The 6,308-nt window shown below is 40.1% G+C and overlaps 1 pseudogene across 1 annotated transcript; it reads left to right on the top strand.

Moving 5' to 3' along the window:
- The first annotated feature begins 4,955 nt into the window (after positions 1-4,955).
- On the top strand, positions 4,956-5,461 carry LOC112307488 (biogenesis of lysosome-related organelles complex 1 subunit 2 pseudogene; annotated as a pseudogene). Its single transcript, XR_011650523.1, has one exon. The product of XR_011650523.1 is annotated as a biogenesis of lysosome-related organelles complex 1 subunit 2 pseudogene (transcript).
- Positions 5,462-6,308: the final 847 nt, after the last annotated feature.

Consider the following 6,308-nt stretch of genomic DNA (forward strand, 5'->3'; position numbering starts at 1 on the left):
ACTTAAGACCTAGAAATTGGTGTATCAACCCCTTTTTAGTTAGTTGTTTATTTTTTTCTATATTGGTACTTTGAGACTATAGTTTTATTCAGAAAATTGATTTGGCATAAGGTCAGGAAAGTATCTCTATCCCTCTAGTTTTAGAATGCTTAACATAGCAACAAGAATGTTGCATGTGTTTTTCTGTGCACTTACTCAAGGAAAGTAAAAGTGGCAGACACATTTCATCACAGAAAATTCTCTAAGAAGAGGCTAAATTATGAGGAATCTACAACTAAAATTACATTAGGGTTCTCAAACTACAGGAAACTTGCTAATAGTGATGTTCGTTAATTTAATCTACCTTGGTTCATTAATTTTATGTTGTTGGCTGTGAAAATGACACTGTGCTTCCAGCCTAATATTATGTCTTCCTTTGCAATCTTTTTTTATTATCACAACTGGCCCACATTACATGAAACTACATTCAATGCATCTGAGCAAATCTGAGTAAATAAAGTTGATCTTTTATGAATGAACCAAAAATTGCCAATCAGAAAGAACAAGGTACTGACAATTCTTCTGTGGTGAACACTTTGCCCTTTTAATGAGGCCAAGACCAGGGGCAACAAGACTCAAGTTTGATAGCAGTCGCATTCCGAGCACATGAGAATATGTGAACACGAAAGCATAATATGATCGCATTTATGCACCGAGAGATAAGGTTAAGGAAAGTTGGACAAGTTATTACTTAACAGCATATTTTGCTAAAGATGAAGATCTTTTGGGCACACAACATGATTGCCTTCGAGTCGTTCCCAAGCCTGTATCTGTCTGTGGAGGAAAAATGGCTATCTCCTCCATAAGACAATGACAGAAATAGGCTGAGGGTTTGCGTCCATGTCCAATCAGCAGCCACATGCATAGTAATGTGTGGCACAGCTTGTGTAATGAAGTTCCCAGCATGCAGTCTGGAAAGGTATCCTCCAGTGTGTAGGGTGATTTATTTCCTCTGTCAAGAGGCAGGACAGCCAGAACTTGTCCTTCCCTATTCTACCGGCAACAATACTCTGTCATCTTGGGAGGAGCTAATGGGTTCTGGGAGTGCAGTACAGGGGCATTGTTTTGAACCCTTCATTTAACTGGGCTATTTCCCATCCCTTTTAATTCTCTGACTGGAACATTAATGGGGATTCCTTCAAAAACAAAGCAATCTCTAGTGAGAAGGACTACCAAATCGTACTCCTGCCTTGAAAACAGTATTTAGAATAATGAATAAAAACACTCTTGCAAGGTGAAAGTACATAGAAAATGAGAAGGAACAGCCTTGTGTATAATTTAACAACTTTGTAGTCCGGGTGAAAGAAAAACAAAGTCTGCCTTTGCTCCTTACAATTGTTGAAGTCCATACATTTAGAGTAGCCACTATTTATTGTGTTAAATATCGCTATTAATAGTTTATCTTTGCCATTTAGATTTAGACTTTTATTGAGAATTTTATTTTTCTTTTAATCTTTTTTTGAATATATGGACATTTGTTTAACAATAGCTATTTTCTCCCAAAACTGGATTTTATTTATTTTTAAATAAAGAAAACTAAATGAGTAAAATTAAATTAAAAAGGTAATCTAGCCCTGCCTGGTGTGGCTCAGTGGATTGAGCCTTCAAACCAAAGGGTTGCTGGTTCAATTCTCAGTCAGGGCACATGTCTGGGGTGTGCAAGAGACAGCCACACATTGATGTTTCTCTCCCTCTGTCTCCCTCCCTTTCCCTCTCTCTAAAAATAAATAAATAAAATCTTTAAAAATATTCAATCTAATTATTCACATTTAAATTTATCACCTCTGATTGTAGTAATTATTAAATAAAACATGTTTAATTTTTAAAAAAGATTAGATCAGGAGAATATAGTTGGACAGGAAATATGTTAATGTTGGTATGTTACTTCTGTTAACAAAATTTTTGATATCAAGTGTTTTTTTTTTTGTTTTTTTTTTTTTAATTTTTATTGTTATTCAATTACAGTTGTATGCCTTTTCTCCCCATCCCTCCACCCCACCCCAGCCGAACCCCCTCCCTCCCCCACCTTCTCCCTCCCCCTTGATTTTGTCCATGTGTCCTTTTTTTTTAAATATATTTATTGATTATGCTATTACAGTTGTCCCATTTCCCCCCCCCCCACTACACTCCATCCTGCCCACCCCCCTCCCTCCCACATTCCCCCCCCATAGTTCATGTCCATGGGTCATACTTATAAGTTCTTTGGCTTCTACATTTCCTACACTATTTTTACCCTCCCCCTGTCTATTTTCCACCTATCATCTATGCTACTTATTCTCTGTACCTTTACCCCCCTCTCCCCCTCCCACTCCCTTATTGACAACCCTCATGTTCTAGTTGTTTGCCTAGTCTGCTCTCGTTTTTGTTTTATGTGTGGCCGTTAATAACTGTGAGTTTGCTGTTATTTTTACTGTTCCTATCTGTTCCTATTTTTGATCTTCTTTTTCTTAGGTAACTCCCTTTAAAATTTCATATAATAAGGGCTTGGTGATGATGAGCTTCTTTAACTTGACCTTATCTGAGAAGCACTTTATCTTCCCTTCCATTCTAAATGATAGCTTTGCTAGATACAGTAATCTTGGTTGTAGGTCCTTGCGTTTAATCTTGGGTAATGTAATTATGATGTGCCTTGTTGTGTTCCTCCTTGGGTCCAGCTTCTTTGGGACTCTCTGAGCTTCCTGGACTTCCCAGAAGTTTATTTCCTTTGCCAGATCGGGGAAGTTCTCCATTATTTGTTCAAATAAGTTTTCAATTTTTTGTTTTTCCTCTTCTCCTTCTGGCACCCCTGTAATTCGGATGTTGGAACGTTTCAAGGCGTCCTGGAGGTTCCTAAGCCTCTCCTCATTTTTCCAAGTTCTTGTTTCTTCATTCTTCTCTGGTTGGATGTTTGTTTCTTCCTTCTGGTCCATACCACTGATTTGAGTCCCAGTTTCCTTCTCATCACTATTGGTTCCCTGTACATTTTCCTTTGTTTCTCTTAGCATAGGCTTCATTTTTTCATCTGTTTTTCGAACAGATTCAACCAAGTCTGTGAGCATATTGATAACCAGTGCTTTGAACTGTGCATCCGATAGGTTGGCTATCTCTTCGTCGCTTAGTTGTATTTTTTCTGGAGCTTTGAAGTGTTCTGTCATTTGGGCCATTTTTTTTTTGTTTGTTTGTCTTGGCGCGTCTGTTACTTTAAGGGGCGGAGTCTTAGCTGTTCACTGGGGCGGGGTAACGCTGGTTGCTGCGCTGCGACGCTGTACGAGGGGGAGGGGCCGAGTGGGAGCAATGGCGCCTGCCTCACTCTCCTCCAGATTTCAATCTTTCACTCCGATACCCACAATCAAACTGGGCCCCTCTGGTGCTGGTTCCTGAGTGGGTGGGCCTGTGCACACTCTAGGCCCCTGTGGGTCTCTCCAACAACCTCTCCTGTGAGGCTGGGAGTCTCTCCTGCTGCCGCCCCAACCCCCAGGGGCACTTTCAGTCAGAGGTTTGAGGCTTTATTTCCCCGAGCTGGAGCCCTGGGTTGCGCAGTCTGCTTCTCTGCCCGCCGTTCCTCTGGTTTATCTGTGGGCGATTATGGTGCCACCCGCCACTCTGCCTGCCCCACTCTCCGCCACTCTGAGTCCGGCCCTCTGGGTTTATCTGTGCAAATGTGGGGCCGCAGGATCTGCTAGTGCTCGGACTGCCTGCGCCATTTGTCCCACACTCCGCCAGTCTCAGTCCCGCCACAGCCACGCGAGTCCTCTCCACCCCGGTGCCGTCTCCGCCCCTCCTACCAGTCTGGATGAATGTTTATTTTCTATTTCCTTGGTGTCGGTCCCCCTTGCTGTTCGATTCTCTGTCAGTTCTGGTTGTGCGAGGAGGCGCAGTGTGTCTACCTACGCCGCCATCTTGGTTCTCCCGATATCAAGTGTTTTTATAAAGGCTTTACATTAGGTGTTTCCTCACAGAATGTATTATTTAGAAAGCCATCATTACTTGTTGTTGGAAAATACATCTTACATTCTTTATCTCTAGTATTTCAAAAGGCTGTATTTTGAATTTTTAGGAAGAATTTCATTTGGAGAATTTGCAAGTGAAAATAAGGTCTGATTGTCTCTAGATGAAACAGTGCTGAAAAGCTAATAGGATAGAAACAATTTTTTCCTTTGAACAATGTTCAAATCAAATACTTGTGGGGAAAATATTATTTGAGACTTCTTTCTAATAAGATTATCTTATAAAAGCATGGCAGTCATTTAGCCCAATCTATTGAGGAAGCATAATGTCACAGGGAAAATCTCACATGTCATGTGTTTAGGTTCAGACTTAGTTAGATCAAGAGCTCCTCAAGTGCCTAGATGCATATCTGTATACAAGTTGCTTAGAAAATCGTAAGATTTCCTACCTGTAACAGAGGAATAAGAATTTCTTGGTTGTTGTAGTCCATAAGGTTAGATACAGCAACTGGCCCCTAGTATGTATGTATGTATGTATGACATGACATTCATACTACATTCAATAGGCATGTCTATGCCACTTTAAATTCTGCTACACAACAATTCTGTATTTTTCCACTTTAGCCACTAAAATAGTTTGCTTTCTGTGAGTTACATTCTAGGACCCAGTTTCTGTAGAGCTACTGTGGGGATGATTTTGACATTTCTCTAATGTGTTTTTCAGGCATTTCAGACAAGTAGTATTTTATCTTCAGCAATGACATTACTTATCATGTAGGGTTTGGTAAAAATCTGTTTCAAAGATCAAATCATCGTTGTCCATTGGGCAGCTCTAGCCATTACCTTTGGATTACACAGAATTTTTTTCTCAATGTTCTCTTACATCTATGCTTGTTAAAAAGTTGCAAGTTTAGCGTGGGGCAGAGCGTGGCGGCAGCGGCGGCTAAAAGTGTCCCCTCGAGCCATCGAGAGGAGCCAGTTAGGGAGGATGCTGTGGTGGAAACAGCAGAGGAAGCAAAGGAGCCCGCTGAGGCTGACATCACTGAGCTCTGCCAGGACATGTTCTCCAAAATGGCAGCTTACCTGACTGGGGAACTGACGGCCACCAGTGAAGATTATAAGCTCCTGGAAAATATGAATAAGTTAACCAGCCTGAAGTATCTTGAAATGAAAGATATTGCTATAAACATTAGTAGAAACTTAAAGGACTTAAACCAGAAGTATGCTGAACTACAGCCTTATCTAGATCAAATCAATGTTATTGAGGAGCAAGTGGCCACTCTTGAGCAGGCAGCCTGTAAGTTGGATGCATATTCAAAAGAACTGGAAGCCAAGTACAAGAAGCTGGAGAAGCGATGAAAAACTTATTCCTGTGGAACAAAGTCTCTTTTAATGTGGAAGAATGTCTTATAAGACCTGAGTCTGAGGCTGATGAATTGTCAAAACTCCTCAAAAGAAAACCATGTTGGCCATCCTGGAAATATCCCACTATTGGAGTTAAACTGGAGAATTGTGGCTACTCCTGAATTTCTCTTGGGGCGTATCCCTCAGAAACTCACAATTATAACCTCTTACCATTTGCTTGAATGCTTAATTATCCATTTAGGACACAGAGTCTCTCAAAGTTCAGGATTAACCTGGGCTTTTCAGTCAAAAATGAGAGGGCTATTTTCTCTACATTATTTTCTTAAGTGGCTGGATTTTGAGTTCCTGTGTAAATGGTTGTTTTTTCTATTGATGCTAATGTATTGCTAACAAGATTCTCAATTGAAAAAGGAAAACAAAACAAAACAAAAAGTTGCAAGTTTAAGTGGAAAGGAAGGATGAAGATCTGGGAAGAGCAGTGAGCAGACTTATTGGAATTCCTTTTGATGAGAACAATTGTTAATCTAAAATGAAGAACCTAAAGCATAAAATCAAGAGTGGTTTATTTTATTCTTACTTACTCTTCACACATTACCTCATCTAACAACAACCATGGGGGTATATGTTATTAATCGTGTTTTAAGGGAAACTGTGTCTTTGAGAGGTTAGGTAACTTTAGGAGATTAGGGAAGAACCAGCGCTCCGACCCAGGCTTGCCTTATTCCAAATCTATATGCCTATGCTCTTTACTATGTTATAGCAACCCCTAACTTCTTCTCTCCTCTCCCAATCTCTCTCTCTCGTCTTTATCTGCCCTCTTCCACCTTCTCTTTAGGTAATTATGATATTGATTAGAAAATATTTATATCCCTCTATATTTATTTTTAATATTGAAATTTTTATTATCTAGAAGATTAGAATCAGGGTGCATGGTGCAAAATGTCAAACTGTTATGTCAAAATCAGGAACTTGGGCAAA

Source organism: Desmodus rotundus, chromosome 1, assembly GCF_022682495.2.
Source record: "Desmodus rotundus isolate HL8 chromosome 1, HLdesRot8A.1, whole genome shotgun sequence".
In the NCBI taxonomy this organism is placed as follows: Eukaryota; Metazoa; Chordata; class Mammalia; order Chiroptera; family Phyllostomidae; genus Desmodus; species Desmodus rotundus.